At 24.6% G+C, this 12,537-nt stretch overlaps 1 pseudogene; it reads right to left on the reverse strand.

Moving 5' to 3' along the window:
• Positions 1-4,094: 4,094 nt before the first annotated feature.
• Positions 4,095-12,537, reverse strand: part of LOC113558149 — a 14,768-nt pseudogene continuing 6,325 nt past the window's right edge.

Raw genomic sequence — 12,537 nt, forward strand, 5'->3', positions numbered from 1 at the left:
ATAGTAATATTTATCTATTATATTTATTAATGTTTTATGTTCATTTAGTAATGAATTTGTTAAAGCTAAATACATATATTAATTATTTGTATAATAACCTATTACTTTTTTCAAATGAGTAGTAAATAAATTTATGCTCGTTTTTGTAAGCATGAGCGTCATCGTTATTTATTTATATAATATTATATAAATATAATCTCAGTCGTCTGAAAAATTACTCCAGAAAGTTTACGAACATGATGCGTAACATTGCAGGATTAATTGTTTTAAATAGAATAAAAAAAAATTATAAAATTGTATGTGTACATAAAATAAAGTAATTAGAATATATTATTTATTTATTGCACTGATTAAGTTATTGTAATGGAAAATGGCGCTAGCATATTGTTGAACTTAAGTATCTAAGTCCTAATCGTTAAAAATGTCTATCAATTTTCAAACTCCCGTGAACATGGTGTATCACAAATTTCTGACAAATGAAATAACTTGTGTGCTAATCAATATTATGTATTTTTATTTTCATACAATTAATATAGACACTTATGTAGTTATGCTACACATATAATATAAGCTTTTTTTTTTTTTACAGAATATAAAAAATTCCAAATTTGATTTAAATTATTTTGAATAAATTCAAAATAGCCAATTTATAAACACATTAACAAAAATAGTTTTAACGTTTACAATATATGATTTGAGTAATCCAGTGATCAAGGACATACGCAAAATAAAGTTTTGGGGTGTGTTTTTAAAAATCGGTCATTGAAAAGTAGAACTTTTTTAAATAAATATACAAAAAGAATTTATGAAAATTAGGTATACTTAAAATACTTTTCTAAAATACAAACATCGATATAACAAAATTAACATTAAAATTGATTAAGTAAATAACCATGCAAAAATCCAAATATTCCGGGGGGTGTTTGAACACCCAAAACACCCACCTATGTACGTCCCTGCCAGTGGTATACAAAAGGGTAGGGTTCAATGGTTTTAGTCCTCCCTAAAATTTCTTCTTCCTCTTAAATTTTTTATTTTGTTAAATAATGTCTATTTTTCTATGGACCATGGTCTTTTGTACAAAAAACTAGCTGAACCATAAACTTATTAAGATAGTGAGCATGATTGAATTAGCTGACTCGATATTATAGATACTGACGCAGCATTATTCAATTGATATAAACATACGTTTAAATTTTTATTTCGATATGACGATATCAATGAATATCATAAATTAATATATCATATTTTACATAATCTGTTGAGCAATACATCATAGATACCAAATAGCTTGAATTATATTTATGCATAAATCACATACTCGTATGTGATTCCAATAAACATAAAACTAATTATGTTTTTATGTATTTTGTATTGTTCACTATACATTGTATAATAAAGTAAATCATTTTCATGCCCTTATTATATATAGTATATGAACTATAATGTATTAAGTATAAGGTACTTCTTATTCTTAGATTCTGAAATTTTTAATTTATATTAGAATTTTTTATTTATAAGTAGTATATAATATTCAAAAGATTTTGTCTGTTTGTTTGCAATTTATAGACAATTGAAAATGTATAATCTTTCCTCTATATATAATATGATATAATTAAATATATCATTTAAAAAAGGAGGAAAGTAAAACCTGTTGAACAGTGAGTGTCAAGCATTCGTTGTCATTTATTTAAGACATTATTACGTTAAATTTGAATTTAATGATAAATCATTGCATACAAAAAAACAATTTTGCATTCTGTTAGCCTATAACAGGGATGGGTAACTGATGTACCGCGTACTATTTTTATTTGACCCGTTGGCCTGAGCTACATTTTAAATTACTTTATAAAAATATAAAATGTTAGTATGACATCACATTAGCATAATATCTTTGATAGAAAAACATTAAATTCTATAGATTCTAAACATTAAATAAGTAATATAATTCATTATTGTTTATGCTGTTTGATTATAGAACATTTGTCATCTAAGTAAAATTAACAATAATCAAAGTAATATAAACTAAATAAAAATATGAATAATGTAGTAAAAAAAAAATTACATAAGTCTAGTATAATATTTTATAAATAAATAATAACTTAATATGTATATTTTATTAAAGTAATAACAATGCAATTGCCACAACAAATAACTAATAGAAATAAATAAATAATTTTAATTTAATTTAAAATGTATTTTGAATAATCATAATATTTAATTAAACTTTTTTTTAGTATTTTTAAGAAATCATGTTTAACTGCAAACAAATAAATAATAATTCAATGAAAAAAGAAAGAATATTATAGTAACTAACAACCCTAAAATACATTGAGCACCTTGTATGACAAATACAAATATTTGATTATAGCTTACTAATATACAACTTAATCAAAGTAAACAATATGTAAAAAGCAAAATGTATTAATCACTAACACAGCCTATGTGAGCTTTTAATCAGATTGTACAAAAGGCATATTTACTTAAGTTTTATACAATTTGAGTTTAATAATACTAATTTTCTTTTTTCCTTTCAAATTGACTACACATAAATAAGTACTTATTCTTATTCTACACAATAGCTACACAAAATTCAATCTTCAAAATACTAAGTTAGTCAAAGTTACTTATATAGTTATATGTCATAATTTTAGTACAAAATTAAAATATATGTTTATCATTAGTTGATTTAATTCTTATTTTTAAGTAAGCATCACCAAAATAATATATTTTGAAGATTAATACAATATAGTAAAATTAAATGTATTAATTATTTCATAATCGTGGCACAAAAGTTAAACATAAAAAAATTTAATTAAACTAAGGAAATTATATTCTATACTATTGTAAGGTTAATAATAAATAGAGTAAATAATACAATTACATTTTAAATACATTATTTGTTATTAACCTATATACAGTAAAGTGATTAATTATCTTCATGTTCATTTTATATTTTTAATCGTTGTTTATCTACACAAATTGATAATCTTCACTCCTCACGGCTACAAATATTGTGGATATTATACACCCTACTGTATTTTTATAAATATTAAAGCACTGAATATTCCTTCAATAGATACTCGTTAAGTATGCCACCTGCATTATGAATTCATTTTATTAAGAATGATACCAACAAACTTTAATTTTTTTAACAATACGTTTTATCATACATAACAAATTATTATTAATAAACATTTAAGTTGACTTTGTTTAAAATTTAAATTAGTAAGCTTTACGTCATGATAAAATACAAAAATTAGTTAAAATGATTGATCACAATCATTTCAGTTTCAACTGTTTCAAGTTTTTGAAGAAGTAGACTTGCAATTATTTTTTTAAATTCTATTATTGTTTTGTCAACTTTCATAATGACTATATTTTGAATATTTGCCCTTGTTTACCTGATCAATGATATTATCACTATGGTTTATCATTTAATGTTAAAAACCAAATTCCAAAAAACCAGAGACACTGTACACATTAACTATAGTTACAAATTTCAAAAGATCATTAATTAAATCTGAATCTAAATCTTCAATGAGTTACCAGATAAAATTAACTTAATAAATGACCTCTTTTATATTTATCAGTTTTATCTATTTTATTATTTGACTCTTAATTTACTAGTATATACTCCATTAGAAAATAATTTTGTAAACTAATTGATACAATAATCAAAAAGTACAATATTATACTTAATTATAAATTGTTTTAAACTTTGAAACACGTAACTACATAAGTAGTAGGTACTAAGTATCCAAATACAATAACTGATCACCCTTAGTTAATAATATTGTCAAAATTAAATATTATTATAATATTTGAAGGTATAAAAAAAATTGTAATTTGTAAGTAACATACTTAATGAGTATTCTTCAATGCTATTATCAAGATTTGTACACTGTACGAAATAAACAATATTTATCAATACATTGAGAATTTTGTTACATAAAAAAAAAAAAATCAATAAAAATAATTCTTTGATTAACAATAATGGATAAATAATATCATATATCAATTAATAATAAATAACAGTATATCACAAATGTATTAAAATAATAACATGACAAGATAAAAAAATTATTTTTATTATACTTTTGATTTTTTCAATTAGTAGGCACTTAAATGAATGTTTTTTTTTAAATATTTAATTCAGTCGATATTCTATGGCAAACAATTTGGAATTATATTGCACATTTAAAATGTATTGTTATACTACAATACATAACTATGAAAATAACATTTATTTTCATAAAGTCTACTAATTGACAACCTATAAAAATAATAAACAAATAAAATAATAACAAATGTATTTTTATTTACTTAAGTGTTTCTAAATTATATTTTGTCTATAACAGCAAAGATGAATTATAAATAACAAAATATTAACAAATATTAAATAAGTTATTTAAGCTGTTAAGTAAAATATATCAGAAATATCTTACCATTAAGATAGTGAACAGCTATTAGGTGATTGCAAGCTTACAACAGATGTTGTATCAAAATTAGGTGTATTGTCTGGAGTTTCATCACAGCTAGAATCTAGTGCAATAGCTGAATGACAATCTGCTTGTAAGCTGTGATCAGTTATTTCTGACGTAGTATGACTACCACCAGTACCTTCACTTGCTGATCGTGATCTAGATGATTGTGTAAGAACACTAGTCAGTGAAGACGATGATGCTTGTGGAGTTACAGTAGGAGCTGGCTGTTTAGATGCTATAATTCGGTTTAATACACCCAATTGAGCTTGGCATGTAGACATAAATGGCCGATAGCCAAAACTAAAAATAAAATATATAATTATTTCATTGAAATTTTTAAAAATTTTTTTTCAAATGTTATTTTTAGTGATAAGAATAAAGGTTACGTTTTTGTACTTCTTTAAAATACTGTGAATAATGTAATAATATGATTTGATAAATTAATTATTTAAAAAAATAATGTAATTTTATTATGTATTTAAAAAAATTATTAATCAGTTAAATAGATTTTATACATTATACTAATAAATATCTTATCCATATAACCAGAGTAACAAAAAGATTGAAAAATTTGAGTAAGAACCTAAAAATTGTTGTTTGTTAATTGAATTACTTTTTTTTCTTAATGTTAGAAACTTTTTTTTGAATAAAATACATAAATAATAATAAATAATTCATGTTAAATTTAATATAAATTGTAAACACTACCATTCATTGCAGCTCCATTGATATAATAAAATAAACGCTTGTTTTAATCTAGATACAGATTCATAACTGTGTTCCGGTGACCGAGAAATAGATATAAGCCTTTGTACAGCTAATGCATCACGAAGAAACACTGATACAATAAAGCTCCATTCCAAACAACCAGCTTCAAATAATAATTGCAGCAAATATCTGTAAAATATTTTATATAGTATTATATTTATAAAATTAATAAAAATATATTATAAGAGGATGCCATACTCACATGTGTTGTTTATGTCTCACAAATATATAACATAATAAAAACCGTTCCATAAAGGCAAGAATCACTAGGACTGTAGACCAAGTTAAATAATCTAATTTTCACTCTTTAAAAAAGGAAAACATTAGCTATGCAACATTGTTTTTATTTTTTTTTTGTTTTACTAATACAAAAAAAGTTATAATTATTTAAAATTCATTATTTTTGTATTTTTCAAACTTGAATAACTTTTTTTTTTAAGTTCTGATATCGAAAAAATAAAAATGATGTCACACAGTTCAAAATCTTTTCTTTCTAATGTGAAAGTTTGATTGTTTAACTTGAATGACAGCCTAAGTGGCTCTTGCCAGCATAGAACAATTTTTACTATGTTATACATTTGTAAGAAGGAAACAACATATGCGGGTGTGACTTAAGAATAAGTAATAACCTACCTAAGTTGCACTTCAGCTTTTGAAGTGTCTTGTGATAAATGCTCATTAGAAAGTTGTTCTAGCATATGTGCATTAGGAATAATATTCCAGTTGTCAATATTAGCTTGTGTTCTTTCTTCATTCCACAATAAAGCATCTTCAGATTCACTAACAGTACTAGCTTCATCTTTAAATTAAACCATTGGATTACGACAAATAGAAAAGATTAAATCTTATTATAAATTATTTACTCACCAATTCCTGTAAGGAATCCATCTTGTGGATATTGAGAAGAAATCTGAGGAACATCTTGACAACTCATATAGCCACTATCTCCAACAGCACTACCTCCATCTACCCATTTAGGTTTGTCTATGTTAAACAACATACCAGATGGTGGAGGAGAACGTTTCTGGATAGGAGTTAATGGTCTTGTTATGGAAAAATCAGTATAAAGACTTCGCAAGGCCACAATATAGTTATCAATCCTAGCTGCTCCATTACGTTCTTTTGCTAACCATTCAACTAAATGAAAGTCTAATCGAGCAGCAAAATATCCAAGTGCTCTTAGCTTATAATTAAATAATAATTTAGCAGCATGTTTTTGAAGAATTGTATCAGTGAAAAATTCTTCAAGAATAGAATTACAAGTGACCATATCCTTTCTAAAAGAAATTATAAATATTTGAATGTAGAGAATATAAATGTATAGCATAAATAGCCAAATAGACAAAAAAAAAACACAAACCCATTTTCTGATTTTCCATTTGAAAGTACAGATCTTTTTCTTTGTGAATTATTATGCTCTGTTCTACTATCAGTTCTTACAAAAGTAGAATTCATATCTATTTTAGGAGTAGTGCTGGTACTAATACTTCGTCCTCTTACCTGAAAATAATAGTTATTTAATAATTAATTAATGTATTTATTGTAACATTAAATACTTGAATGTTTCCCATTAAAAATGATAAGTCTTCCTCATTTGGATTTACTGTGCTTGCTTGTCCCATCATACTGTATTTTGCAGGAAAAATGCATGATGTTCTTGGGGAATCTGCATCATTTGGATCTAAACCACAATTAAAGTCAAATAAACAGTTAAATTTGTATACTAAAAAATGACTGAGTATTTTTTATACCAATTGCTTTCAAAAATCTGACAAGGTCTTTAGATAAATCCCATTGGCAACTATCTAAGGCTGAATCCAATAACAAAGTAGCATATTTACAACTGACTGAAGATGATTCTAAATTCTAAAAATTCATTAAAAAATATATCACAAAAAAGACGTATAAAGATAAGTATTTTTGTTATAGCTAATAGAATTATATGAATCAATTTATGTAGCAACCTGAAGTATTATAAGATATGAAGCAGCAGTATTTAAATTTTGTCGTTTAAGACATTCTTGAAAAAGATCTTTAGGTTTACCGGCTGCAGAAAATAAATAAGGCCATAATGCAATTTCTGTTTTACGAGCACATTGAACCACAGTTTCTAAATACAGATTTGGAAATTCCTGTATAAATTCTATAACACTAGGTAACTGAGCATCTGGTATAGGTTCTTTGCTGGTAGCTTCTTCTTCTAGAACCTTTAAAAGTAAAATAATTAATACATTATTATATTTTTTCTTACATTAAATAAAATATTACAAACCTCATGCAACAAGAGTTCCAAAGAATGAGAAAAATATGGTAAATTTGTACAACACCTAGCAACTTCCCAAGCATGGAAACCCAAATTACGTCGTATCAATTGTCTCAAAATTTGATGTAAATATACTTGACTCTAAAATTTGAGTTTATTATAAAAATTTGATTAATATAAAATAAATAATATTATTTACCGTTCTTTCTACTTGACAGAATGGCAAAGAAAAAACAGTAGTAGTATCTGATGTGTACAGTAATGTATCATTTCTGCACCCAATAAAATAGCATCTTCAAAAGTATGGCTGAAATGATTTAATAAGTATATGAATTATATGTATCTTAATAATTGCTGTTATCAATTTATCATTGATTCATAATAATAAAAATAACAAATAGTCATAGGCGCCGCCAGGAATTTTATCAGAGGGGTGCATCGTGTAAGTAGGTATTAAACGCTAATTTCTAAATAATGCTTAAATACATAATAATAATAATAATATTAATAGTTAAATACGTAATATAATATAATGTAGATAATTATGCAAAATAAAATAGTTTCAATATCATTCAATTTTTTTAATTTAATTTAATTTTTGAAAGCCAGGGGGAGCAAGTGCACCCCCTTGCACCCCCCTCGCGGCGCCCATGCAAATAGTTTTCTATTTTAAGAAAAGTAATTTAATTATGTATGTTTCTAAAACTCTTGTTTCAAAGTCAAATGGTAACCCTACCAGTAAATTACAATATCTACTAAAATTAATAAAGTATTTATACTTTGTTCAATTGGTTAACTGAAATTTAAATCATACCTAATGGATAAATTTTAAGTTGAAATGGCAACATAATTCTTTTTGACATAAAAGTGTGTGACTTATCTCCATTTTTTGGAAACAATGGAAGCCAAACTCTCATTCCATGAGCACCACAAAATAACCAAAGGGCTTCAGTCAAATGAGGCTTATCACGGCGGTATTGGCTTGAAACCCAAGCATTCTCAACACAAGATGCCAATAAAATTGGAGATGGAATAACTTGTGACTAAAACATGATAAAATCATTATTATTATACATATTAGTAGATACTTGAAAACTTTTGTCAAATGTTTATATAACAATTTTCTACAATTGGTATAATTTTGTAAATATTTTATCTTTTTGAGCTATTTATACTTTATAGACATTTAAAAAAAAACCATAAATAATATACACCAGTATAAAACTATAATATAGATTAAATATGACTTTGAATAGTTTTTTAAAGATTAAGATAATTTAACTATCTTATATATAACTTGAATAAACTTATACATTTGTTGGTTTTTTCAGTATTTAATACATTTTTATGAAGAATCATATTTTCCCAAAAAAAGAATATTTATACACCCAAAATATTTTAATGAAACTATACAGCATAAAAACATCTTATTTTTAAGATTTTATGCACATATAAATCTGGTCTCTAATTATGTAATTATAACAAATGTTCAAATTTTTTTCTCAATTATTTTAAAAAATACTGAGAATTTTAACCTCCAAAAAGTACAATTATATCCAATTGACCACCAAAAACTTCCATTAAAATAGATAATCAAAACATTTTTACTAAAAAAAGTGTCATCAGGCACAACAGAATAAATCTAAAATTAAAATATCAATTTTAAATTGTATATCTATGTTTAAAATAATAAAACTAAAACAATACCTGATCATCACAGCTTTGCTGATTTACTAACAGCAAATTCCCATTAATATTGAGTAAAAAATTATCTCTTACAGTAGAACCTTTAATTTTTGGTTCAATACGTAAAGTTGTAAGTAAAACAGAAACTACACAAGTAGGATGTATACATAAAGCTGACATATCAATAGTCTGTACTCTATCCAATATAGCTAAAATAAAAATAAAAAATACGATTAAACAACAAATTGTACAAGTAAACAAAATAACTATGTTAATAATATAAGATTTAAATTTATTTTTGTGATTCAATTTGTAAATTACTCAATTATAATCAGGGTTCAAAAGACCTAACAAAAACATATTTTTAATCACATCCAAAATATGATACAAATTTATTTCACTCTTTCCTTATGTTATTAATAAAATTTTATTTACTAATTCATCAGTAAGCGTTTTTAGAGCTATTTAAGGATGTATGAATAGAATCAAACACATTTTATTTTAATGAATTGTATTAATATTTGTTAAATGGAAATGTCTAAAATATAATTATAATTATTAGAAACACATGTTGAAGAGAATTATACATATAATTATAAATAAAATTGTCAAATCATAAAAAAAATTACTAATTATTTTATAGTTAAAAAATGTATAAAAACTTTCTTTTGTATCAAGTTTTGAAAATTTCACACAAGATTTTTCATAAGTAGGTCATACTGAAATCATAAAATATAAAAAAAAAATATAAAGATAATTATTTTTGATGGATATTTTCAAGTTTTAATTTGGAATTAAAAATTAATTATTTAAATAATAAAATATAACAATATATTTAATTATTTTGTTATAATTTAAAAAATTATTGTTGGGAACTTTTATGTGTTTATATCATTATGAAATTTACTATATGTAATAACATTTTTGATTTATTTTAAAATATCTATTTATAGGTACTATTTCCACCATTTTACGGTATTCACAGAAAGATGTTATTAAATCTTATGTTATATATTAAGTTCATATAATATAGTATAGATATATATAACTGTTATTATTATAATAATTAAATATTAATAATATAATAAATGTAATATTTTCAGTAAAAATTATATTAAATTACTGTAATACTAAAAGTAAAATAAATTACTTTAAAAGCTATATCAAAAATAAGATATCATTTGATGATACATGTTGAAAGAATGTGTTTAATCAGAATCATTTTTTGTATACAATGATATATCATTGAATTCAAATGTAATACTTTTAAATAGTGACTTACACCTACTCATCCTAATCTATACCTAATTTACAGCAAAGCAGTACCCACTTACCTACCTCTTTTTAATTAGTTTTTTGTATTTTTTAATTTTTAGTACTATTCAAAGCCCATTCAAATATGTGTTTTTTAAGTGTGTATTAACATTTTAGTGTTTTAACATCTTCCAAACACTAATTATAATATTTCAAAACTTACAAGCAATTAGCATATTAAGTTTTTTTTTTTTTGATAAAATGATAACTAATAATAGGTTAATTTTAAATGCTAGTTAAATTGTATTAACAATTGCTAACTGTTCAATCAACATAATATTAAAACAATTTCAACAAATAATGTAATTTTAAACAAATCTGTTATATGAAGGAATTGTTAGCCCAATATTTGTTTCCTCTCTGGCCTAATCGCAACATAATAGAACCAATCTTGTATTGTTATCATTAATAATAGGTTTAATTGACTTATTATTAACTACTCAAACTTTAAGTTTAGAATATTAACTATGCGATATGTGCATTATAAATTGTAATATTTTATGTACTTATGATAATCTAAATACAAATTGAAATATAATAAAAAAAATCAACGTACAATCACATACTATGTTTTTGATTATAATTATTAAAATATGTCAATTTACTCTAATGCTGAAAGTAACAACACAAGATTGATGCAGTTGAACAAAAAATTGCTATTTTGTGAATGGACCCGAGGGATTAAAACAAATATTGTCTAAACTTTTTCTTAATATTGTATATATGTTTAAAATTACCCATATTGTGATTAGGTGAAAGCTCAATGTTAAATAAATTAACAATCCCATCAGAACAAAAAACAGCTAATCGGGTTTCCCAAACAATCAAGTAATAAAGCTTGTCCAGTTAATTGGTACGAAATCATATTATCATTAGATAATCTAGAATCTCCATTATATATTCGCACTTGATGTTATCAACGGGGCCACGCTGTAACATCCACATATAATATAGCATCGCCACCATAAGACTCCACCAGTTACTATCATATCTTTTTCTTGTATTTCATTGCCAAATAATTTCCAGCGATGGGTAATTAAGAATAATGAGCAATACCACAACGCCCTGCAATTGCTATATGTTTTCCATCATCATCTATACAAGATGTCTGAAATTAAAATAAATATATTTTAATATGTACAATTTACATTTCAAAAATTATGTAAAATTTACTCTAATTGGCCAATTGGTTCCCAAATATGGAGAGAAGGTGCATAAAACAATTATCCATTGTTTATTTTCAACTAAAGCACTGGTGATGGTTAATTGGTCTTTAGTTTTGTTATTGGATTGAGTCATTTATACACTTTGGTTAAACCTGATGTTACATTCAGATACAATTTATCTTCACCTTGGAGATACAAATGTGGACGATGGCTCTAAAAACACATAAATTCCTATGATATTTTTGGTAATAAATATTTTTATGTTCATTATTACACATCAGTATATACATTATTTAACAATGATTAAGAAAACAATACTCAAATCCAATATTTGGAATTAACTAAAATAAATTTACTAAAAATAATTACCATTGTGGGATTGACAGGCAAGAGCGCTTTTTAAAAATGACATTTGTAGTACTGTATCATCTGTGTATCTTTAGGGCTCCATTAATCATCCATAATTGATAGCCTCAATAGACCTTCCATAGAAATCTATTGAGTGGATTTAGAGCTCAAATCAATGTTTACACTGAAATTCCACGCCAATGAACAAACTAACAGAGCTCCAAAAGTACTCCATACGGCGAAGCCACCATTCTCAAGCCATTCTAAAGCACCATCAGGTGTCCATCGAGTACATCTCACAAAACCTAATCCTCCACTGGCCATACTTGACTAGGAATCACAAGGTTGTGAGATATAACTGATCCACCAGTATGTTCATCGAACCAAACACTATGCTTGGGAACTACAATTTCAAAATATAAATTTTGAACGATTATTTCAAAATTAAATTAACTAACTAACTTTTTAGTCATATGCAATCAATCTATACTTGTGATTCAAGCTT

The sequence above is a fragment of the Rhopalosiphum maidis genome, chromosome 3 (genome assembly GCF_003676215.2).
Source record: "Rhopalosiphum maidis isolate BTI-1 chromosome 3, ASM367621v3, whole genome shotgun sequence".
Taxonomy (NCBI): Eukaryota; Metazoa; Arthropoda; class Insecta; order Hemiptera; family Aphididae; genus Rhopalosiphum; species Rhopalosiphum maidis.